Source organism: Alosa sapidissima, chromosome 22, assembly GCF_018492685.1.
Source record: "Alosa sapidissima isolate fAloSap1 chromosome 22, fAloSap1.pri, whole genome shotgun sequence".
In the NCBI taxonomy this organism is placed as follows: Eukaryota; Metazoa; Chordata; class Actinopteri; order Clupeiformes; family Clupeidae; genus Alosa; species Alosa sapidissima.
In genome coordinates, this window is record NC_055978.1 from 20,603,874 (window position 1) to 20,630,605 (window position 26,732).

At 41.0% G+C, this 26,732-nt stretch overlaps 1 long non-coding RNA gene across 1 annotated transcript; it reads right to left on the reverse strand.

Annotated features, from left to right (window-relative positions):
- Positions 1–26,079, reverse strand: LOC121697720. Its single transcript, XR_006026535.1, has 5 exons — positions 25,535–26,079; positions 12,161–12,167; positions 8,469–8,479; positions 569–570; positions 1–11 (listed from the first exon to the last, which is right to left on the reverse strand). It is a non-coding gene; the product is annotated as an uncharacterized LOC121697720 (long non-coding RNA).
- Between the last annotated feature and the right edge of the window lie 653 nt (positions 26,080–26,732).

The following is a 26,732-nucleotide window of genomic DNA, read 5'->3' on the forward strand; positions in this document are numbered from 1 at the left end:
ACACACAAGCCCTCAAAAACACATACACCACATAGTCTACGAAAGATCAATTCAGAACACTGCCACAAAAATAAATGTTACTATAATGAGTATATGTTGTTTTTGCAAAATTATTGTAACTCAAATTCAGTGTCCTGCAGTACTGTAAATATATTGTAGAAATATGCAACTGATGCATAAAGAATGTGGAAAACAGTAGCAATATCCAACAATGGGAAAAAGCTATTAATGCACAAGAAAGATCGGTTACACTTGAAGGTATCTACATAAGAGTGACATGACACTGTCATAAACATTATAAATAACGTGTCATAAACATTATAACGCTTGTTTGGTTCAGCAGGAGAAGTGTGAGCTAATTGGGTTTGAGTTGTGGTGACTTGAGTTAATGATATTGAATGTTAGTGCTTTCTAAATGAGACCACAGTGCAGAAAGTTATAAATGGAGGGATACGGGATCAAGAAAAACTGTAATTCAGTCGACCCATAAAAAATAAATCAAAAAAGAAAGAGGAGTGACCAGTGTGTCCTGTGGTTCTCTGACCGGATGCACAACTCTGCATCTCACCACTCAGATGGAGCCCTTTAACCTAGAGCCCCAATCCGCTGTCATGCTGAGCATACAGTGTGTATGGTGAATTCTCTCAGCCGATAGAATCCATCAACAGGAGATGAAAACTTAAAATAACAGAGGAAAAAAATATCAAACCACAGTGTGTGACAAGTGAAGACACACATCTCATTCCAGTCTCATTTTAGCAGGTAATAGACCAAGAGAAGAGGTAACAGTTTTGGAGTAGGGTTCATTTGACTCAGTACAAAGTACAATAGATCCACTCAACAGCATGGCCCGACCGCACACAAACAATGCTTACCCTGTAAGGCTGTGAATCCTAAAATACGACACAAATACACTGGGTCTGAAATTGGATTTATCATGGGAATTTGATCTTGCTCACAAACCTCATTTGTAAGTCATAAGTGTCCTGCCTTCGCACCAAAAACATAGTCACCCTTACTCGGATATTAGTACACTCAATTTGGTTGTGTATGGCTAAGCTTTGCTGTAATAACCGCACAATGGGACAAATTGAGCCGTAGTGACTGTGGGCAACCCAACCCATATGGAAAAGTGAGCGAGAGAGAGAGAGAGAGAGAGAGAGAGAGAGACAGAGAGAGGTAGGGATAGCAAACCATGAGCTGAATCACATCTGGTGGAGCCAAGAGCAAAGGCAATTACATTTTTATGTTAAATCAGCTGCACTGGTAAGTCAGTGATCTATAGGTAATGCCTCTGTGCGTTCCTCCAGCTTTGGCTTCCGGCTGAGTTATCGCCGCAGTGAAAAACCAGGCCATGCTTAAAATGACTTCCAAAGGAAGGAGGGGAAACCATCTGAGGCCAGGTGTTAAGACACATAACAGGAGAACAATCATTAATTATAACTTTTATTTTCGTAAGGACGAAGAAGCCCTTCCTTAAGGATAGCGTCTGGGTTAGATTAAAGGGGCGTCGCCAGAGTGATTGATTGACAGGTGGCTATGTCTGTGTCCCCAAACTGTCAATCATCATAGCCTTGAGGAATGAGCCAATCACAAGATGTCTCTCTTCTTTTTTCTAAAAGGTGAAGGAGAGTGCAAACAAGGGGAACAATCAAAGGCCGACTCATCAAAAGAACTGAGTTCATACACTCTCAAGAAAAAAAAAACAGAAAAATAGATGAGAGGAGAGGAAGAGAGGGATTTAAAACATGAAAGAATCAGACATCTCTGGACTGCTAAAGTTGACTGTTATAAGTACTGCAATACTTTTTTTCTTTAATATAAGAACAATGTTTACAGAGTTGAATGCTGACAAGAAACCCTGTGAACGATTTTGGTTCATCCGAGGTCCCTGGCTAAAACACTATCAAAATGGCTTTGTGGTAGCTTTATTTAGTTATGTAGCTTTATGAAAAGATATTCTTATTATTCTTATTATTACGCAGTAGTTTTATGAAAACATATTCTGTCATAACTGTCTGAGGTCCATGTGGTGAAACAGCAGGGGGTTAATTTTAGCTAAGTTATGCAGCTAGACATTTACCTATAAGGACATGTATGCCTAGAGACACTGGTCATCCTAAGCGGCTGTTCAGCAGGATCAGAGGTAATTAGAAGGAAAATACCTAGGCACATACTGTATGTACTTCCTAATGTGGTAAAAGACGACACAGAATATATTTTCTATTCTGAGTTCACACAAACAAGTGACGACATGAGAAGGTATAAGAACTATGTACAGAGAGTCAAAAGCAGCTTGCTTCGCGAACCAATGCTCTGGAATGCATTAAAGCCATCATCTGCAGTATTCATCTACGTTGTTTGGAATTCTTTTGTGTTTGTATTATTTGATTAAAATAAGCCACCGCAGCTTTTCCAGAGATCTATCTATAATAAACAAATTAAGATCATCCATTGGTATGACTTGATTGGTAGTCTTGGCAAGCACCCTGTTAATATGTTTTGTCTCCAACAATAAAGGTTGGTAAACTGTGTGTCCTACTCCATGGTTTCTGTCGAGACTATATATGGGTTTCCTGTTCACCAACACTACTACGTCTACTACACTACTACTACCGTTTAGAAATACTGCTGTGTCAAAATAAATCACACTTTAAAGCCATTTGGAGCAATGTAGCATGAAATATGTGCTATCCTCTTATCATCAGTTCCTGAGTGTGGATTACATCATTCTAGATAGTTAAAATAAAAAAATATATATATATATTTTTTTTTAATGATAGGCATCAAGCTTGGCTGCAGGTAGAACTGACTTGATGATATTATTAGAAAACATGAGCTTAATGATCAGAAAAGGAGATTTGATGGTGAAGGAGGAACTGCCCTTGAACCCAGCAACACCCTCATTGGGAAGTGTGTGCGTGTGTGTGTGTGTGTGTGTGTGTGTGTGTGTGTGTGTGTGTGTGTGTGTGTGTGTGTGTGTGTTTGTGTGTGTGTGTGTGTGTGTGTGCCTGTGTGTGTTAGGTGGGGGGTTATTGTTTTCCTGGAGGGCCTGGCAATATTAATTCACCCGTCAATCATCCCCAGGACGGTCGGCCACTTGGACGCCCTGTTTGTCATAATTGGAGAGCCGTCACATTCCGCCGCAGAGTTGGAAGCATCACAAGACAATATCACCAAAGTAATTACCATGGACGCCACATATAGTCCGGCCTTCAAGTAATTACCCAGGGTGATTTGTTCTATTTGCGTGTGCGTCTGTGTGTGTGTGTGTGTTTGTGTGTGTGTGTGTCAGTGGGTGGGTGGGGGGTGGGAGTGGATAGTTAGCGATACTGGAGGTTTATTGAGGGCAATTTGTAAACCAATGTCATTGGCTCACTCTAGGTGTTTCCCAACCTTATGTCCATGAGTCCATTTATACAACGACAAAAATGGTCAAGTCAGTGAACTATATGAGACAAATAGTAGATAAATTGTTTGTTTCCTGTGATTTTACAAAGAAAGAAAGACAGAAAGAAATCTTCAGATCATGGCAATATATTCACAATGAATTGTATAGACACACATATACTTAGACACTTAACTGTCCACTTACCTTGGCTGGGATAAAAAAAATATCAGCAAGCGATAATCCTAAACCACCATCACTGAGTGATTGGTGGCCTGGTGACAATATAATCTGTGGTATTTTAGATTTACTGGGAAAGTTTTATTCTGGACATGTTCTGTCCTTCCCTTTTTGTGACGGCCAAATGTATTAAAGGAGAACTCTGGTAAATTGTGTAATGATATTTTGAACCTAGTCAGTGGCTTAAAGTAGCAATTTACTTTGTCGTCGTGAGCTTGCCCTCAGGGCTATGCTATATGCTATTTCCTTGCAAACCCGTATTTCAATCTTGCACAAAACTACTCTGATTTAGGCATTAGAAACGGTTCAAAGAATGAAAACTGGAAACGAACTCAAACCCCGTATAGGATGAATTTAGTCAGATTTTATGAATCAGTGTCTCCCCTGTATAACAGGCTAGACCTACTAGTTGATAAAAAAAAGGATTTTCATATCCAACACTATTTAACCACCTTTTCCAAGAGTGTAGCCTAAATTACTGAAGCATTGTGTGAAATAACATAGGCTACCAGAGACTCTAGGAAAATATCTATAGGCCTGTCATGCAGTTGGTAGCACCACACATAGGTTAGGTTATTACAAGGCTTGAAGAAAGGACATTTTCTGTGCCTGAAGTTTTTTTTAATAATTACAATATATAGACTAATTGTCTCCTTTCAAATCTTGCTCCACGCCTGAGTTCAGGCACGGTGTTTAGTTAGCCTTGATATCTAATGTGCTTTGATTTAAGCTTTAAGGCTGTTGGGCAAAAAAGCCTACTGTACAGTATAGTGTTGTGCCACTGGCCATAAATCAATGCCATTTTTATTTATTTATTTAGTTATTAACCGTGTAAGGGATAATGTATAGAACGCCTGTCATTATCGGCAAAATACTGTAAGTCCCGACAGGGCGAACCGGACCCCGTTTCGTCGTGGCTTTTGCTGAGAAACAAATAGTTCACACCACACGCTGAACCTGAATCAAACATTCAACACAGCTGATCAACTGTCTGCTTTCACTTTTAAATGAAGTTCCATTGCAAAAAGTGACTACTACTTGCGGAGTGATATGAAAGAAGCACAAAACTCGTTGCCAATGACAGCGGTCATTATATACTTTGCAGCGGTAATATATAGTTTTAACAGATCTCCGAACGTTGGGAAGGCCCATTCATGTAAATGGAACTTTTTGCAGCACTCTGAAGAGGCGTGTAATAATCTTCTATAATGTTCTAACCGTTTAGAGCAGAGGCCTTGGAACACAGGAACAGGAACAAAAATATTATGTTTTTGCTCAGAACGAGCCAAAATGAAAATCATTCTGATTTCAGTCCCTGCTCTGATTAACGTAAATTTGGTCACCTAAGTTTGCACTCCATCATTATCCAAAAATTGACCTAAGGTTATTCGTAGACCAGAGTTCTCCTTTAAATTATGTTGCATGCCCCATTTATAAATGTATGAAACTGGCAGGTGTCCTATTTTGGAGGCCTAATTTATTCATGTGGACACAAGTACCCACCCTCCAGTTGAAAAGTTCCAGGGCGATTTGAAAGACACTGAATGTCATCAGTCACAGATGTTTTCAGCTGTGTGTGTGTGTCCAGTCAGGCACCCAGTCTGTGCCATGCCAGTGCCCATGCCCAGATTAGTGGGTCTTGGCAGGAAAAGTGGGCTGCATTCCTCACGGGTTGTAGCCTGCCCCAGATGATCTTTGAAAATAAAGTAAAAATAGTGATGGGTCATTCTGCGCTGGGCTGCATCGGGTGTTGCTGGGTCCGGTCTCTGAGGGGAAGGTCACTAGTTTTCCTCGTCTTTTAATATTGAGTCGATTAATTAAAGAAAAAAGGAGGATCTTTTTTCCAACTTTCCCTTTTTGTCTATAGCCGGTATATACATGGGTGTTAGATTGGTTTGAAAAGTGCTGGGGACATACTGTAGATGAGATTTTACTTTGGCCTGATACTCCCGCATGTCTCCCTGTACTATCATGAGAAGTGTTAGCCCACAAACACATGCACCACATTTTAAATTGAGATTGTGTAGCATGTTGAAAGATGCTAAAGACTAGTAGGATAATTAAGGTGACCATACGCCCACTTTTGTCCAGCCGAGATATCTAAATTGCCTGAAATGCAGGATTCGCTTTTCACTTTTCTGCAGTTGCCAATTGATTTATGCACAGGGTGATATTCCATCATGTAGGCTATGTTTTATATTTCCCTTAATTTACCATTATAAGATGGACTATGTCAAAATATGTTGGCCTATCTGGAAATCAGTGCTTCTTTAAATTCCCTTAAAATGTTGGCTTGGCAACAATATGAAATACAAAATGATCTAAATGAACCTGTCTATTAGTGTGAATGTCTTCTCTCCTGAAAACTTAACAGTAAGAGTCACGCTAGCAAGATTTAGCAAACCGGATGGGTCTTGGCATACTTATTAGCATTCCCGCCTGTGGACTCTGAGGGTGCGGGTTCAAGCCCAGTGCAGAACTGTGCACACTTATACAGTGACCTTAGATGTGGGGACCTTAGATGTGATGACCTTAGATGTGATGACCTTAGATGTGGTGACCTTAGATGTCTTGAGTGTGCATTATGCAGATGGAGAGCAGCTGAGGTCTTGGAGCCTATGAGGTGATTGTATGCTCTTACCAATGAGAGTGCAGTTAGATCATCGATCATTTTGTTGTTGTTATTTTTGTTTTGTTTGTTTGTTTACTTGTTTGTGTAATGAAGCAGGGGAGCCTTTTGGCTGAAAAAGCTGCAACATAAGCAGTAATGGTGGGTCTAAGGGTAAACAGACAAATGAGGTGTAGCTTCAGGCACCCTGTCAGGAGTCAAAGCAAACAAACTAAACTGGCCTATGGTGTCGTTGCTGCAATCTAACCCATGCTGTACTGTAAGGGATTGAGTCCAAATTAACTCTTTGTGTGTGTGTGTGTGTGTGTGTGTGGTAGTTATACAATGTTATTGTTCAGAGGAGGCAAATAAGTGAATTATTACTCATAAGTTTGGTGGTTGTTACAAACATATTATTACACGGCTCTTCATAATGCTGCAGAATGCTCCATTCACTCGGTTTTGTGCTTCTTGTTCACATCGTTCATATCACGTTCGGACTCAATTAGTCCGGTCACTTCTTGAATTGGAACATCATTCAAAAGTGAAAGCAGACAGTTGATCAGCTGTGTTCTAAAGAATGTTTGATTCATGTTCAGTGTGTGTTGCAAACTATTTGTTTCTTAGCAAAAGCCACGATTAAACGGTAAAAAATAAATGTAAAGAGTCATATCATGTGGAGTTTATTTTCTCGTTTAGGCAAGTAGCCGTGTAATAAGCAGGATAATGTGAAAACAGCAATTCTACAACAAAAACACACACATTCTAAATCCTCTCGAATTAGTTTGCAGGAAATAACAAGCCATCCCATAGCCAAGCCACAGGTACACACTAACCGAGGGAGATGGCATTTACATTTGCAACCAGTAGTCTGTCACTAAGCCATAACTTAAACTGTTCTCCAACATGGATGTTGTTAATTCTGTTTCTGAGCGCTACATAGTCAGTCAGCCTTCCCTGGCTCTGTGACTTTAACCAACATCAACAGGTTGTTTGTTTAAGCCCCTCGTCTCTCTGATTTGTTTCTTTATTCCAGGCACTTACCAAGGCTTTTCTGAAAGATTTTCCAACTCACTGTCAGAGACTCCGTCATGTAGATGTTCACAGCACTCCTCTGTGAGAACTGAGAAGCATGAGAAATGTGCTGTGTTGCTATGGACACAAGCAGAGAAGGAACTGATGTGGCACGTGGCAAACCCAGAGATGTGATCACAGCCTACAGGGAAAGGGCCTAAAGAAGGTTTATTTTGTGATGAAGATGATAATGGTAATTGTGATGATGATATTGATAATGATGATGATGATGATGATGATGATAATGATGTAATAATGTTGATCAACCATATCATGCTCCTTGCTTTTGTGTTAATCAATGGAAATCAATCTGACAATACTCTTCTGAAAGTGTATTTCTTTGATTGGGGACGCGAAACAGGCATTTAATCTCCTTGGGAACCACAGATAGAGGCGAATAATCTCACCGTGTTTTTTTTCACCGAGCAGAGGAGACTTGATCCTAATCAAAAAGATTCTCTGGGATTAGCTGCATAATGAATGAGATTAGATAGTTGCCCATGGTGCCTCATAACCCAATCCCCCCACATGTACACACACACACACACACACACACACACACACACACACACACACACACACACACACACACACATACCTTAACTGACAGGCACTCACACAGTCAATCGCAAACAGATACACAAAAACTCACAGACAAACATAAACAAAAACTCACAGACAAACAGACATGCATAGTTGCACAGGCACACACACACAAATGACATTGACTAGCTGTAAAACAATCTGATTTGTATGTGCCACTAAGTCCATACTGATATTTTGAGGCAGAGCATGTCTGTCAGGATGTCTGTCAGGAGAGCCCAGGACATCTGGATTCTTTTCCCAGCCATTTATTTTTGGGTGCTGCAGTAGTACTGTAGTAGACATTTGCATGGGACACAGATAAGCTTTTCCTTCATTAGAGTCTATTTCACAACACTGCAGAAAAATATACTGGCTGCCCTTTTTTTTTGGGGGGGGGGGGGGGGTGTCAGGGGGTTGTACACGAAAGCTACTTTGTTGGTGATTTTGTTTTTGATGCTTTTTTTTAATGATGTTCTTTGGTCTTTGGTTGGGCATTCAGGCTACTGGCAGTGCATGTGGTACCAGAGGAGGGCCTTTACAGATCCTGGGTAAAGCATACGGTGCTTTTGCAACTGCCCAGCCAGCTGTGCATTGTTGTTGTAACTTTCTGCATCATGTCGTGTGAAATGTTAAATAGGTTTGGTTGTTGATTGCCCACTATGGGAACCTATGGGAAACTATGGGGAACCTACAGCGCAGGGAATTTGAAACTTCTCCTGTGTATACTGTATCTGAAATTAAATTAATATGGACGAGTATTACATACATTTTGGCAACAGTATAAAGAGGAGTATTGGACAGACAACAAAAACAGTAAAAGTACAAGTTTTTTTAAAAAATACATGTTTTCTTGTATATTGCTTTAATGGATCATTTCCAGCTCTCCACAGTGACAATATCTGGCAGGGACAAACTGTCTTTGTGGAAGAGAAACACCGCAAAATCAACAGGCCTTGTAATCTGTAAGCACACATACACACAGACACATACTGTACAGACAATACACACACACACACACGCACACACACACATACACGCGCACACACACACACACCCACACACACAAACACACACACACACACACACACACACACACACACACACACACACACACACACACACACACGCATACACACTGACAGCAGCCAAGGTTTTAAGGTCCTCAAGAAAGATCTGGATTTGTCAGTTCATGCTCTCATGTTCTGGAAGAGCATCTCTGAAGTCCAAGGACTAAAGACAAGACGTCACACATGGTGGGAGAGGCATGTGGACCAGGGCAGGGCCAGATCCAACCAAGATGGCAATGATATAGTCACAGCCATTACTGAAGCGGGAAGCTGCATGAGTCAAAGTGAAAGGCACGTTACTGGATGTTCTGAGCAGTGATGCCAGTAACGCGTTACTTAGTAACGCGTTAGTCTATTTTGACCACTTTTTTCGGTAACAAGTAATCTAACGCGCTACTATTTACAAACCAGTAATCAGATTAAAGCTACTTATCTAAATCACTGTGCGTTACTATTTTTGTCATTTTCCTTAGTAAAGAGATATATTCTTTGCTTTCTTCTTGTCTCGGAGGAGTGGTACGTGTGTGCCTGCAAGCGCATCCAAGACAGAGAGCATCCTGGTCTGTTTTGCTAAATCAACCAATCAGTTTTCAGTGTAGGTGGGCTTATATCTCTTTTCTCCCGAACTTAATTAATCAGTAATCAGATTACTTTTTCAAGGTAACTGTGGCAACACTGGTTATGAGAGATCAATGACGGGTTGGTGGGTCTGCCGAGTCTCTGGCTAAAGAGAGGAAAAGAAACAAACATGGCCGCTCGTTTCCTCTAACTCTTGTTTAATCCATCCTAAAGAAACGTATGGTGTGACTGGCTTTCTGAAGCTGTCAGATGTCATTAAGTAGATAAAGCATCTCGGATTAGCAAATGTTTAGTGGTTAATTTCCTCGTCGAGCTGGATGTTGTTTCTTTTTCCCTCCACATCTCCTATGGTGAACAGACTGCAATTTTATTCCTAATGGGACAGCTACCCCACGAGAATACCAGGGGCCATATTGTCCGCCTGCAATAAAATGTAACTGTAATTGTCAATTAATCTCGCCCGCGTTAGAGTTGATTATGCTGCACTTAGGACAAGCAGCTGAAGTAATCGCCAGGCGTCGCATAACAAGCCAGAATGGCTTCATTGGCGGCACGAGTCACCGAGCACTGGTATGCTATTATTCTCCGTTATTATCTGTTTGGCTAACGCAATCAACTTGACGCCATAACAGGGGACCTCCCTGCACTGCCTGCTAACATATCCCTCTCTTGGGATAGCAGTGCTACGTGTCAGATGTAATACTCCATCAACATTCCCCAACAGTAATACAGGGATCAGGAAGATCAATAATATCATATAAGCTATGGTTGGTTTTATGTGATCTAACCTCAATTTGCGGCAATGTTTTAAATCAGATAAGGGTGTGATTCAGACATGTCAAGGCCAATTTCCAGATGTTAAAATCAGTTACAGTAAACAGGGAGTGAAAGACAGATACAGACAGACAGGTCCTCTGCTGCAGTTTGTCCCGAGCATCAGTCACCAAGCTAGGAAACAGCAGCCGGGTTGCTAAGCAACACCTTAAGGCTAGTTCCCCCAGCATCTGACCTGATTAGTTAAGTGTGATGAGAGTAAACAAAGTGATGTGAAGGAAAAAATGCTAAACATCAAAAACGCTGTCTGTTCATGATGGTGTCCTGCAGGGGCGTAGCACAAGATCCTGGGCCCTATGCATAGGCAGTCCTGATGGCCCCCCATAATAAATATAATAAAATATATTCCAGACTTTTCAAGGGCCCTCCCTCCCCTTGGGGCCCTAGTAATCAGTACTGGTTTTACCTTTACGCCCCTGGTGTCTTTTTAAGTTTACGCAGAAGTTAGTCTATTTTTATTTTCCTTTTTTCCCTTGTAGTTGTAGCTTATAGTTAGGGAAAGTTAGGCATTTTTTTCGCCAATCTGCAAAAAAAATCTTACCAATAGCTTTTTTTACTATGTGTTCCTATAGGTGTCTAGTAACACCTCCCAATTTATCCACGGCCAAATCCTCGGGGAAATTTGAGGATGCCCCACAGATGCTCAAAAGAGTTTAGGTCTGGAGACATGCTTGGCCAGTCTATCACCTTTACCCTCAGCTTCTTTAGCAAGGCAGTGGTCATCTTGGAGGTGTGTTTGGGGTCGTTATCATACTGCCCTGCGGCCCAGTTTCTGAAGGAAGGGGATCATGCTCTGCTTCAGTATGTCCCAGTACATGTTGGCCTTCAAGGTTCCTTCAATGAACTGTAGCTCCCCAGTGCAGCACTCATGCAGCCCCAGACCATGACACTTCCACCACCATGCTTGACTGTAGGCAAGACACACTTGTCTTCGTAGTCTTCACCTGGTTCCCGCCACACACGCTTGACGCCATCTGAACCAAATAAGTTTATCTTGGTCTCATCAGACCACAGGACATGGTTCCAGTTATCCATGTCCTTAGTGTGCTTGTCTTCAGCAAACTGTTTGCGGGCTTTCTTGTGCATCATCTTCAGAAGAGGCTTCCATAAGGGACGACAGCCATGCAGACCAATTTGATGCAGCGTGCGGCATATGGTCTGAGCACTGACAGGCCGACCCCCCACCCCTTCAACCTCTGCAGCAATGCTGGCAGCACTCATACATCTATTTTCCAAAGACAACATCTAGATATGACGCTGAGCATGTGCACTCAACTTCTTTGGTCGACCATGGCGAGGCCTGTTCTGAGTGGAACCTGTCCTGTTAAACCGCTGTATCTTGGCCACCATGCTGCAGCTCAGTTTTCTGGATGTTGGTAATCTTATTATTGCCTAGCCATCTTTATGTAGAGCAACAATTATTTTTTTTCAGAACCTCAGAGAGTTCTTTGCCAGGAAGTGCCATGTTGAATTTCCAGTGACCAGTATGAGCATACATAATAAAGGCTAGATGTCTTATGGCGGAGTCTCTAACGGCATCACCAGCGGCCATCTTGTCACAGGCAAGCTATCTGGTGGGCTCTGTGGTACCTGATGTAAGGTATATCTCGTCTTCTACTAAAGGCAGAACATTGCCCCCAGGCTATAACAATGACACCTTCAGGTCACTACCTGTCATTACAGTACACCATTGAAACACAATGTTATGAGTTAGCGAGCTGACTGTGGCAAGATGGCCGCGAGGTGTGGACGTTGACCTCCATTGGCCAGCAGTGAGGACGAGACATCTAGCCTTTATTATATATATCTATGAGTATGAACGAGAAAACACCAAATTTAACACACCTGCTCCCCATTCACACCTGAGACTTTGTAACACTAACGAGTCACATGACACCGGGGAGGGAAAATGGCTAATTGGGCCCAATTTGGACATTTTCACTTTCACCTTAGGGGTGTACTCACTTGTGTTGCCAGCGGTTTAGTAATAGCTGTGTGTTGTGTTATTTTGAGGTAACAGTAAATTTACACTGTTGTACAAGTTGTACACTGACTACTTTACATTGTAGCAAAGTGTAATCTCTTCAGTGTTGTCCCATGAAAAGAATATTTACATAGTGAGGGTGAGGGTGTATTCAGTTTTGTGAGATACTATTATAACTAGTATCAAGCCTGAGAAACTGCCTCCGACTACAAGAGCTGCAGCACAGCACTGTTTGCGAGCATATCTCCAGGCCAGAGATTGGCTACTGCTACAAAGTCCATCACTGGTTGCCCTTGAGTATGGATGGAAACAAGGACAACCCAGTTATGCAGTCCCTACAACAGATCCTGGACTACCTTCTGAAGTTTGTCAGCTGCAACTGTGCGGGGAACTGTGACACCCTCAGGTGTTGCTTTAAAAAGCAAGGAGTCAAGTGTATTTCTGCTTGTTGGAACTGTCATGGTAACTATTGCCAGCCATCAAATAGCCAGATGATAACAGGAGTGAGGGAGTGCAGGGGAGTTGGATTTGGATTACATTTTAAACTGATTAAGGAAGTTTTGTTTTGTAATTGTTCAATAAAACCACTTGTTTTTACACAAAACTAATGGCTGGGATAGATTCAGCATCCCTAAAAACCCCTAGATAGACATCTCAAAAGCTAATATTGGTTTAAAAAAATGTTTTCATTATTTCCGCCCAGACCCTCTGGGCACCCCAAACTTGATGGGCTCTCCAGGTGTTTCCCCGAGGATTTGGCCGTGGATAAATTGGGAGGTGTTACTAGACACCTATAGGAACACATAGTAAAAAAATGCTATTGGTAAGAATTTTTTTTGCAGATTTGTGGGAAAAAAAAGCCTAACTTTCCCTAACTATTAGTTCTTGTCAAGTCTCAAAAATTGTATCAATTTCTCTGTAAATCCAGAGTTGTTGTCTTTACTGTAGATAACTGGAGACACTTTTGGACATTCTGGTGAGCAGCAAAGCTCCACAAATAAGCTAATTATACTTTATGACATTTCCATGATTTTTCATAAATGATGTTTCTTGTGCATCAATCACTGAAGTTGATTGTATGATGCATATGATCATATTGAAAATATATTTACAAAGTCCAAAAGATTATTTGATCTGCACTACTAAGAGATCAGGACTGATGTGTACAACTGCACCTCATACTGCCAAACAACAACTACAAAAACAAACCAATATTAATGACATACTGTACGTCCCACAGGATCAACATAACAAGAAATAATCACTAGTCCACTCTGTGATCATGCAAGTTTCTAAGCTTTCGTTCTTTCCCTGGTAGATAAAGATGAGACTAACTTCAAAAAAATGAGCCAGACCGGGTCCAGCATGCAAAGAAAAATATGGGGCATCGCACTGAGAGACATTCACCAAAACATCCTGTTACTTTTTTTTTCCTTTCTCCTAAAACTGCTCAAGTAACAATGCGATAATGGCTAATGAATAGCAGATGGCTCACTGGTGCTTGTAACACATCTTAATTCCCATCATCTTGATCGAGCCTCTTTCGCTTCTCTGAAACAACTCGAAATACCCGAAAGACTCATCATTAATGTGAGACAGTCACGCACAACAGACTGGTTCCTGCATTGGGCGGTTCACTTCTCCAGATCCAAAGCAGACAATAATTTATGATGGATCATGTTACTACACAAATGAGAGATTATTTTCAATATTGTTTGGCTATTGAGGCTTACTGTTGGTGGCCAGTTGTATTAGTACAAGGAGTGATGATGCAGTGAAGTTAATCGACTGTGTAAGCCAATTACCACGGTGTCCTTCAATGACAGCTTTGCTGAGAGAGTGTAAAAAAAGTGTTTTGTAAATGTTTATCCCTCTCAGAGATGGCCTAAACCCAGATATAATCTTGAGTTCACTGAGGCTATATACAGTCAACTCAATCTGGCCAATACATACAGACACACAAACACATACACAAATACAAACACACACTGATTTCAAATACAAATACAGTAGGTGAGACTTTGCCTTTAGCCATTTCATGACCTTTCGGATAGAGAGGAAGGAGAGGAAAAATGTTGAAGAGAATCTTTGGTAAGTTAATTAAAAGGACATGTCAAACAGATCATTATGGCTTACAACCATCCCATGGCCCCTGTTCAGATTGCTGGATCAGTGACTATGAGATCTTCTCTACTGAGTTTGGGGTCAGGGTGTAGAACCTAATTTGTTACTATGGGAGCAAGACAGGACAGTTCCGGTCTGCATAAGTGGGAGTGTCACCTTACGTCATTAAATAAACTTTCTCTGTTAATAAGCAATAAGAGCAGATAAACATAATTGTGTTCACAGTATTATTGTCTATAATCATGTATGATACCAATGAATCATTCTTTAGGACATGATATGATTCTGACCTTACCACAAATGTAAGGACACAGAGAATTCTATAGCTAAAATTCATGGTCTAAGCCATGAACCCTTGCTGACATAACTGACTTCAAATGTTACATGATTGAGGTTGTAACGGCTCAAAGTAGCAGAAATAGGAATTTCAACAAATGAATTTTACCGATTATTACGTTTTTTGATGTTATGGGGCTTCGTCTGGTACCTCTGTGTTTTGATCTCCAATGTCAACAATGTCACATCACAACTCTATGAAATGTGTGATAGAGCTCAAAAAGTCTATGAGAGAGCCACATGCACATTACAATAAATTGAAATGTGCATTTGGCTCTCTCGTAGACTTTTTGAGCTCTATCACACATTTCATAGAGTTCATAGACCGCCCTAAACCCCAACAGACTTAGCAGAAAAGTGCCTCAGCAATAACAATTGGATTGTGTTGTGCTTGCATGCCGCTCTGTTGAATTTTTGGTTGTAGTAAGCTATTCAATGAGACTCTCCACCTTTATGATCTTTTGAGACTGGGTGGCTTTGAGGGCAAATGGTGGTTGGTGTCTGGTGCGGCAAGGATTGAGGCCCTGAATAGGGCATTGGGAAACTGATGGGAGGGAGGTAACGGTGGCAAAGCCAGAGACAATCCTGCAATAGCAAGACACTAACACCATTAAGACCCTTAACTGTCTCAAGTTGCATGGAACCAGCCAGTCACACACAGCCTCCGTCTTCTTGTCCTTAGCAGCCACCCCCTCTGCACTCATATGATTGCCATGAAGGAAAGTGACTTCTTGCGGCACCGGGGGGTGCAATCTCAGGCCAGTTTGGACTATTCTCATGATGACCAAATCAAGGTTGCTAAGAGTAGACTCAAGCGCTTCTTATGGACTAACAGGTCATCCAGGTGCATCTGCTTTCAGAATGCCTTGCAGCATCCACTCCATCAAGTCACTCAAACATTGCAGGGGAGTTGCAGAGCCCATAAAACATGGTTTTGAATTGCCACAAACCCTTCTCAGTTGTAAAGGCTTGGCATCAGCAGTAAGGCCAATAGCCACTCTTTTGAAGTTGTAGTTGAAGTTATCTATCCACAAGAAACCTCAATGAAACAGTATCCTGACAAACAACAAGTAGCATTTGAATGCCTCTCAGGTGATGGGTGATAGCTGTGTCAAGTGAGAGAAATTACACTGCTTTGATTTTGCTATTTCAAAAAAAATTTGCAATACTGAGACACTCATGTAACTTCTCAGTGGTCATAGAAAGTGCACTTATATCGTAAATTGTTAATTCAACATATGCTCCAAGAGCTTTGATGCCCATGTGTGCCGACACATTTGAAGGAAAATCACAATCTTCTGGTGGAGTTCACAGACACCAAAAAGTCTTTCATTTGCTTAGCCATCTGACATTGTTATGGACGAGTAGATCAGTGTGTTCAGGATTTGTGTCAGCAGTAAAAACTGCATAACGGTAGCCAGCTGGTACGTAGCTGTGCAGTATGTACATTTTTTTTTTTTTTTGGGGGGGGGTCCTTTTTTAGCTCACTAGGGCTATGCATTACTTATGCATTACTTATGCATTACTGAAATACACTGTCAAAAACAGCACTGTTGTCAAATGTAAACGCTCATTGTGTTTTAGAATTGTTGAGTTAAAATAAAAAAAAAACCTTGGATGAAGACTTCATGGAACCCTGACTGAACTACTAAAGTCCATTAATTAGAATGCATGTGTATTTCTTATGATCAAACCATTCCTTATACACTGTACATATAGTGTACATACATATATTTCCTGATAATCCCATATGTATATTTTTGCATGATTGTATTACTTTGTAGGGCTCAGTTCAGTGTAATTTAAGAGCATCATCTGAAGCACTAGACAAGGCTTCACATGTCCTGCATATCATCCGATGTAGCTGCACAATCATGTGCATGCACACACTAGGCGCCAAACATGGTGCCATTCTTTGAGGACTGCCCCACTGGGACAAATAAATAAATAAGCATTTCCACGCACAGATGGCCACACTCATGGCATTCTCCACTGAGGCAGATGGGCAGCCTCGGCTTCACAGCAGTAGGGCCTACCTTTATTTTGCTTCTCCGTTCCAAGTTTTATGTCTGCTTTTGATATTTATTCTCTCCCCTCATCTGACTGTTCAATAGTCACTGGCTGGGCAAGCTCGCATACATTTAAAAATCAATATCTTTAAATACTTCAAAACTACTATCATATATACAGTACATCCTGTTATTACTGATACTGTGCTATAGTATATAGTGTGTGCTGTATGTCACAGTAGGTGCAATGGTAAAATGCCCAATTTGGCTCCGTTATTAATGATATGGGTTTATCCATTGATTTTCCACTGATTTTGCAGTGATATTCTGGATGCCTTTTTTACTGAGCTGTGTTTTGCCTTATTTACTGGGCTGTGTTTTGCTATACTTTTTTGTCTATGTTCTTTCTACAATGGCATATTTTTTGCAGTAATATGCTACACAGATCCCAAAAAAGATATATGAACTGCCAGAAATGATATATGAACAAATATATATATTTGAACTAAGCAGTTCAATCTGCTGGCAAATGACAGGTGTCAACATTTAAACTGTGAATGAGTCAAATGAGCCAATAAATTAAATGCATCCATTTCCAACAATGCTATAACTGTATAATATTGTAATATAATGCAGATTAATGATTTTGCTCAAAATGAGTTTCTGTCATAAAAATGTAACTGTAGTAAGTTGTCGTAAGCTATTTCTCTTTCTAGTCACATCCAAAAATTCTTCTACAACATCTATCTGAATCAATTGATTTGAAAAGCCCCCATCTCAGCACCCAGCAGTCATTCATACTCAATTCTGAAACTCTCTGAAGCTAATGTGAACTTGACAGGAGTAAACTTGTTCTCACTCAGTCTGCCTCTCCCAGGAGTATGTCCAAAGGAACGTTTTCTTAAGAAGGTATCAGTCAAAAAGCCCAGACAGACAGCCCGCGCGTCTTAAAGGAATGCGGGGCTCTACAGGGACAGGCTTGGATGCTAAGCTAAGCTAAGCTAAGCGACAGCCTCACCCCATCACTGCTTCTCCTCTCTCACAGCACACTATGGAGCCATTTTCAGGTTTTCACCTCAGAAAATGCTACTCCATGTTTGACCTTAGAAATGTTAGGAATGCATTTTCCCCACTCTCTTACGGATTATCTAGTCCATTATAAAGTGAGATTGAGCATTAAAACATACAGACTCATCTCTTTCATGTATCGCTGCTATCTATAATTAGTTTTTACCTACATACTTACTTATACTATACTTATACTTATACATTAAAACATACAGACTCATCTCTTTCATGTATCGCTGCTATCTATAATTAGTTTTTTTTCCTTTCTCTGGCATATCACCAGGAAATGGGAGTCCATCTATGGTAAATGAGTGCCAGATCTCAAACTGGAACAAAAGAAACAATTTTAAGCGGGAAATTTTTATTTTCTTATTTTAGAACTCTAGATATGATTTCTGGAATCATCTTTATCTTTGTCTTCATTTGTCTTAACGTGACATCTTCCTCTCACTTCTCACTTTACTGTAACAGTCCCCAAGAGCCAAATTCATACAAATCTGATTTTTTTTTTTTTGCTGTTCATCGTTCAGCACTAGTTTTACAGTAGCTTTCACTTTCCTGATATCTCGAGTCTCACAATGTATCAGCTCAAAAGTCAAAAGTATTCCTGCTGTTGTCTGTAAATGAAGAATAAAAAAACGTCTTCGTTTTCTATTTTTTGTTTTGTTTTTCCCCTCTTTAAATGCCAAATAAACGCAGCTGGAGGGCTTTATACAATACCCATGATGCCGCAGGCTTCTACTGAGTGACAGATGCTGTAATGTTGGCTGAAGTTCAGCGCAAAGGATTAGAGTTAAGGACATTTGAAGCCTCTCTTCCTCCCTCTCGCCCCATCTCTCTTGCTTTCTCGTTTCCCCCCTCGCTCTCTCTCTCTATCTCTCTCTCTCTTTCTCACTTGCTCACTAACTCTCTGTTTTAATTAACAGATACCTCTGATAAATATTTAAACCCACGGCAATGACATTGCCTTGGAAAAGGAGACACTGAGAGGGCCAATTAATCTAGCCCTGAGCCATGGTTTCATACTCCCTTAAACCTCCACTGTGCACAGTAAGACATTAGAGAGATGTCTCTTTCTCTCTCTCTCTCTCTCTAGCTTTTTCTCTCTTTCTCTCTTTTTCTCTTTCTCTGTTTGGTGCTGCAGTGACACACACTTTGGCAAAGAAAGGTGAGGACCTTGGCTTGTGGCAGTAAGCGTGCATTGTTTATGTGTACTTTGTTGACACTAGAACAGACATTAACAAAGCCAAGGCCATAGATAGATGTGGACCAGGAATGTATTAATGTGCCGCATGGAGCTGTTTGCCCCAAAGACATGTCCTTCTGCCTCTGGAGAATTTTTATATTTCCAATTTAAAGACAGATTTTATTCATTATTACTGCACAAAATAGCAATGTTTTGGACATATTATGACTATTATGAAATTACAGTTTTTCTCAGTCGCTTTGGTGCTTTTCTCACATCAATATTAACATTTGCACAGCAGTTTGGTGCATTTCTCAAAACAATTAGTGCAAACTGCAAAACCTAGTGGATAACCTGCAAAAGCACGTCACTTGCTCAAAAGCAAGTATTCATGTCAATGAAACTGCCAGTGTCATCACAATGAGAAGTCTTGACACCATTGCTTATGAACTACATAGTCAAATGGCTTTGTCATGTTTTCATTATGACAGTTTATTCTCTCAGTGTTTTCCAATGCAAAAAAGGTCAGAACTCGGTGACACTACCTGAACATGCCCAAGACAGCAACTGTATATGCTCTTTGCAATTCTACAGCATTGTGACAGAATTTGATAACTAGTTCAACAATTTTGTATGTAATGACTTAAGCAATGAAATGAAGACTATTCGTTTTATTGGGAACGACTCAGCATCCATAAGTATAGTTCATTTTGACTGACATGACATATGCAAATGATAATGTTATAAAACAGCAGATAATTGTATGAAAAAAACTGATACATGTCCAAACGCATTTGCAATTTTTTCAGGAGAAATTGCTACTATAATGGGCACAAATGACTAAATATTGTGGAGGTTGAACTAATAGTCATGATAATTTTCATTCTGATCTGAGAAAAGCACCAAAGTGACTAAGAAAAAATGTAATTAAATGAATCACTATGAGTCCAATTACTATGACTTAAGGTGATTTTGACGGGCACTTTTTGTTAGTATGCAAGGGTTGGCTGTTGGCGAGTTTTGCTATTATAAATCATTACGGGCAAAACTTCATTAAACTACTTCACAAGGACACAGTCCTTCATAGCAGGCCTACCAAATGCTGTGCGTTTCAATGTCTATATTTGAAGCTAATTAACTGATTAGTCTGCTTTGTGAGAGAGAGAGAGAGAGAGAGAGAGAGAGAGAGAGAGAAATGAACGTGCTCGGTTCTGCTTCATCCTCTGCCAACTGTCGTCTTCTCTCTTCTCACAGCGTGAGTGAGCGAACACCACCACACATCACTAGCGCTCATAGCTGCTCCTGGAGTTTTAGTTCAGTTTACCCCCGCAGGCTGTGTCAAAATAAATGCATATGTTGTTACTGTGATGCAATTAAGACAGATGCACAGATCTAGTTTATTTTTCTTTATATCCCACTGCTCTCTGTAATAAATACCTCAGGCAGTGGGTGGCTGGAGACGGAGCTAGACGCTTTAATAGCACAGGACGTGTTGCTTTCGCTACAATTAAGGACAGTGTGACAAGTTAATCATCTGTGTATAAAAACACTTTGACAAAGCGTCTACTTCTATCACCAGCTGTTAACCGGACACTATACATGCCAAAGATGTTTACAGCAGCTTTGGATTGCATTGCATTGTCACACCAAATTAACTTAATTTGTCCTGTCCCCTGTCAATGTGTTTATACTGTACATTTACATAGAGCATCGCATGATTGCTGGGAGACACAGTTTGTTCAGATCATGTGTGACAGTGTGATTGTGGGTAGGCCTGTATGGAATTATATGGAATTGATCCTCTGCTTCTGGAGTCCATGTTATTGAATTTACAATATACTGTATGTACTGCCATGTTAAAGGTATACTATGCAGGTTTAGGTTTTTGGCGACTATAAAGCTCCCTCTAGAGTGCAATATGTAAGGCATAATGGACGACATGGTGCTCTGTTCACAGAAATTAATGCACGATCGAGGTTGTAAAACGGCCCCGACGCGAAGCAGAGGTGCATTAAGTGCATTAACTTCTGTGAACAGACCACCGTGGAGTCCATTATCCCGCTTATTCCACTGTTGCCACTTGCGTTGTGCTAATTTCCCGTTACAATTTAAACGTTTTAATCGCTAAAACTTGTCTTGTTTGTAGAACTACTTTCTTCCAACACATATCAACTAATTTCTCAACTTGCAGGACAAACTACCGTTACTAGTTCTAAATGGATGGTTGCTACGGCCAAAGGCCAGTCGTTAGTTCTATCTCTCCCGTTGTCAAGCGGGCATTTCCCAAGATTCTGATGAACTTTAGCTTTGAAACATTGCTATTTTACTGTCATCCATCTAGCTAAAAGCCACCTCCGTCATATGCTACAATGTTGCCATGTTCTGGATTTGTCAGATTTGTCGGGCCACTGTTCTTGAAGTTGTATGGCTGGTTTTCTCAGTAGTGACTCGCTACATCTATGCTGTATAGTTATGCTAAGTGAACGATCCGCCTATTACAAGTTTGTTTACCATCAACTTGCCTTCGTAAAGGTGAAAATGTTGCAAAGTGTAGGCTACCTTTAAGATGCAATTTTATGTTGAACATGTGGTAATGTCTTGTACAGAGAGAAAGAAATTACCTTATAAAGTCGGTTGTTGTTTTTGCTTTTTCTGTAACTACAAAACATTCTGACACCAAAATGTATGGCATCTTTTTGAATAGCTGGGCAAGTGTATAATTCATGAAATGTAACCCTTTCTATGCTCTAGAAATGTCACAAAGATAAAGATTAATCACAGCTGAAATCACTTGGACCTTGTGGCTATTTCAGGCTGTGAAATAAATCTCTTTGCTACTTTAACTAAAAAATCACAATGGTAATTCGCTCCCTAGCACACCAGATATACCATCGGTGGCAAACATTACAAATAGTCTCAGCTGCTATGGGTTACTGAGCCATTCTCATTCATGTCCACGCGGCTTCATAATCTATCAATGGAATTAAACAATGTTTACTTTCTCTTAAAACACATACAGAGTTGTTCTCGGCTCACTTTTTTTAATCTTGGCAATTTCCTCAGCGGAGGGGAGGAATGAAGGACTTGATTTTCACATTTTAAGCAAATGAAAGGCTTGCCTCTGGAAGTTTCTGGAAATGAGTAGCAAGGCAGGAGAGTGTGGCGCACACACACACACACACACACTGTGCTTTGGGGACCTATTCTTTCGATGGTGGGCAGATGTTTTGCTAAATATAATCAATTGTTGATTACATCATGAATATAGATATAAATTACATAATCCACAGTACAGTGTTGGAATCTAACATACTATGATTAAAATCTGTATTTTCTTGGGTTAAAGGTCAGCAACATGCATCCAAACACATTGAGAGTCAGCAACTCTCTGTCTTCTGTCATCCTCTCACGTTTTGAGTTTTGTTGTTGTTAGATGTTTTTTTAAATGAAATTTATATATAAAAAAAACTGAATGTATTTCCACATCAACATTCAGCATCAGTAGTGCACGAGGCAGGAGATCAGAATGTTTGGGCAGAATGTGTGGACTGTAAAAGACATGGCCTTCAATTGCCCACAGACTCTTTTCACTTAATTTGAAGGAACTTGCTTAGATGGAGTAGGATAACGTCTACAGGAGTAGGATAACGTCTCCTCATTTCCAATTTGGACTGCCGAGATGCCATGGGCATCGAATTCATATTGAATGCCATGGGCATATAGGCTACTATACTGTGCTCTTCTAAGAGTGCATATTCACATACCACCATTGCCCATGTGCATGGAGCTGATTACATATATATTTCATCCAACGTCATACTCACGCCAACCTTGTCGTTTAGCCGCATGTGTCATGACAAATGCTTTTGTGTAGTGGTGGTATTTGCATTAAAAAGGCGGCGGTGATTTCAAGGTAGAATCGGATATGCAACAATTACTTGTCAGCGTCCATTTGTGTGTGCGTCTGTGTGTGTGGGCGAAGGTATTGCGAGAGAATTATGACAGATTGGTCATTTCCCCTCTTTTCGGCAGCACCTACGATGTGACATTTACCGCCTTGCTCATATTCGCCAACGTGTGTCACTGTGTGACAAGGGTATTTCCAGCGCAAGGGGAGTCATTTTCTGGTGCTTTGGTCCGCCGCCTGAACTGAATTTATGTGTGGAGGAAATTATTCTTCCCTGGGATTTTCAACTCGATGACATAATCACAATCAGGATTCTTTGTACCACACAAATCAGATTCTCTTTCTTCTCTCTCTCTCTCTCTCTCTCTCTCTCTCTCTCTCTCTCTCTCTCTCTCACACACACACGCACACACACACACACACTTTAACACTCACTCTGTAAGTCTCTCTCTCTTTTGGAAGTTCATTAAAAGACAAATGTGGAAGGTTTTTCTCTTGGAACTGTCATAGCCCCACTAATACACGGACGCTAATTAGCTGTGCTAGCAAACTAAAAGGAACTTTGATAGAGCAAGGGAAATTCATACTGGTTTAACTCCACTCACGCAACAGCTCTGTGACAGCCCCTTAAGCCATAAATATTTGAGTGAGGATTCTGAACCTGCGTGTGTGCTGTTATTGATTTGATTGCGGACAGTGTGGTGTTGGCTGTGCGGTAGCTTGTCTGTAACACTGTTCGAGTTAGCGCTAGGCTAATTGGAGTCAGTGTGGCAAGGTCATACACTAAGAGGAAATGTTAAAAGCATTTAGCTTTAAACCCAGACAACCCGAGCGTTCCATCCCTGGACAAGTAGAAATGTAACACCATTTACCCCCCCCTGGAGGCCACTGGAGCTTTTGGCCTCTATGTGGTCAGAACTGCAGTTGTACTGCAAGTACTTTGTTTGTGGATACATTTGATGACTCATAATAGCCCAAGACAATGAAAGTTGGGCTATTATGTGTATTACAATCTGGTGGGACTTTTTTTGTGTTATATGTAAGAATAAGATCATGCGAGTTTGAGTATTTTACTAGCCAATCAAGAAATTTAAGAGTTTTAAGCAATGGACAGTGTAACAACTGGTTTAATCAGCCTGCAGCCTGCAACATACTGACCCATTTATGGATTATTTACACTAGCATTCTATATATTATTCAACATGTAGAGCCATTCTGCACTTTGGAGTATAGCAGACTATCTCAAGTCATGTGAATTTACTCCATTCAGAGAGTGCCTAGAATTTCATTTACATACATTTGAAAAACACACTAGCCTGTATGTGTGTGGCATATCACACATGTATATCACAAGGGAGAGCCAACAACATACTCAATGACTGGTTCTCCCCTTATGCTCGGAGGAATACTGGGCTGTTGTTGTTTGTTGATTTTCACACTTTCCAAATTGGTAAGCAGAGGTTCCCTCCAGTATTGCATTAAAACGTGCCTTGTGCTGGAACTGCAGAAAAGGTGCACATTCATCACGTTGGGTCCTGGGCAGTTATTGAGGCAGGCTGTACGCTTAACCCCCAAAGGGAGAGAGGTGGATGCTGGGAAGAGGCTTAGCGGTGTGTGGTGTGGTGGCTAATTTTATAAGAGCCCTCATGTGGCTCATATTAAACAATGACTAGAGGGTACATATTCACCCACACATGTGCACACACATAAGCACTACAGAGACACACACACACTCTCCCACATTTCATGTCACTTTCCAAGTTCAAGTAAACCCCTCTCTCTCTCTCTCTCTCTGCAACATTATGAAAACAACCTCACAAACAAACCACAAACAACCAAGAAAAATAAAGCACACAAATACACCCGCTGCTGCCACAGCACTTAATTCTAGACATGTGCAGCCGTCGCTCAGAGACTCATCACCTGTGGCGTGGTGGCTTTGATGGTGGCGTTTCATTTTGCTTAAATGATTTTAATTAGCTTTGCAGCCGCTCGGCTAATTGGCAGAGGATTGTGTGTAGCCAATGTGGCGCCGGGGGCAAGGCTTTGGACTCGGCGGGATAAAATGATGGACACTAACGCTTTACAAATGCGATTTAAGTAATAAGTAAGTCGAAAAGGGCACCTGGCAATCAGCAGGAGTTTCTCGGCTGGTGCCTGACCTTTTGCGGATGGCAAATGCAGTAACGCGTGATAAACATGCATAAGCCTAAACATCCGCGAAATAGCAACCGACAGTTACATGTTCAAGGAGTCGTTATTTTATTTTTTATTCTCTTTTTCTCTCGCTTTTCCTCATTCTCCATGCATCAACGTCATCTAGGATTATCCTGTGTGTGTGTGTGTGTGTGTGTGTGGTAGACCGGAGGGGGAAAAATGCAATCAGATCTTGCATGGTGACAGCTTCAGGGAGACAGGTTATTTGTGAGTGGTTTTATCGTGGGGCTGTCACCTGTGATGCACAGCGCACTCCGTCTGTGTCACGAGCCACACGATCACACACACACACACACACACACACACACACACACACACACACACACACACACACACACACACATACTTGTCTTTATGCCCTTGTGGGGCCACCTGACTAGGCCATGCATTGTGGGAACCACCCTTTCTAAAGGACATACAACACTGAATAAAATCAGGCAGCAGCCTTGAGTGGATATAGAACAGATATGTCACTTCCAATTATCAATCAGACAAAGTAGAGGTTTTTGACCTGACAAGAACCTCCTTTGTGGGGATCTGGTCAGGTTTTTAGTGCTTTGTGGTGACAATATGTACACACCATCTGGTTTACTATCCTTCTGGGGGCCCTAAACACACATTTCAGGTCTTTCTATTCTTCTGAGGAACATCTTAACACACTTCTCAGGTATATCATTCTTCTGGGGAACAGCTGTTCTGACATCACTAGACAGGACCAACAGTCAGACACCTGCACCCCAGATTGACTGCTGTCTAAACGTGAAGGTGATATGGCCTACCTACGGTCATAAAATTAGAGTTAGGTGATAGTCAGTTTGGATTATGTATGCTGCAGGCATTATAGGACAGGTTTGTATGCTATGCTATGCTATGCTCTCCCTCTCTCATATATATATATATATATATATATATATATACATAGATGCCCCCATGGTGAGAGGCGGCTGGGGGGTTCTAAGACCATGTTAGACCACACTGCAGTAGAGCTTGCTGAATGTTCTCATGGCGCAGCTCAGCAACTGCTTCCCTCAAATCCTGTTCAGCCCCAATAGAGTTGGTGCCATTATCTGAGATAAAATGAGACACCTGACCGCTGTGACACATGAAACGGTGGACGGCATTTATGCACAAATCTGTGTCTAGTATAACCCACCTCAACCCTGTCCTATTGCGTGCAGAGGAAATCTGAAAGACAACCGATTATCCCGCCACTCGGACTGAGCACTGCGAACGGTGAGTGCCCAGACCCTACATTTTAATGTGGGTCTGGCTCGTCAGGCTAGCCTTTTGGGGCTTGCATGTAAAATCATTTCATAAAGGTTGATTTTTTTTTTTTTTTTAAATTGATGATGCACACCATCAACCCACACACGGTCAGAGATATACGAGCCACAGACAGACACACAGATGCATGTTTCTATATAGATAGGGTTTCTACACATGAAGCAGAACTATCACCTGAACATACTTTAAACAAAGCTCTTTACTGAGTGACAATACAATTACAGATACTGAACAAAGAATCC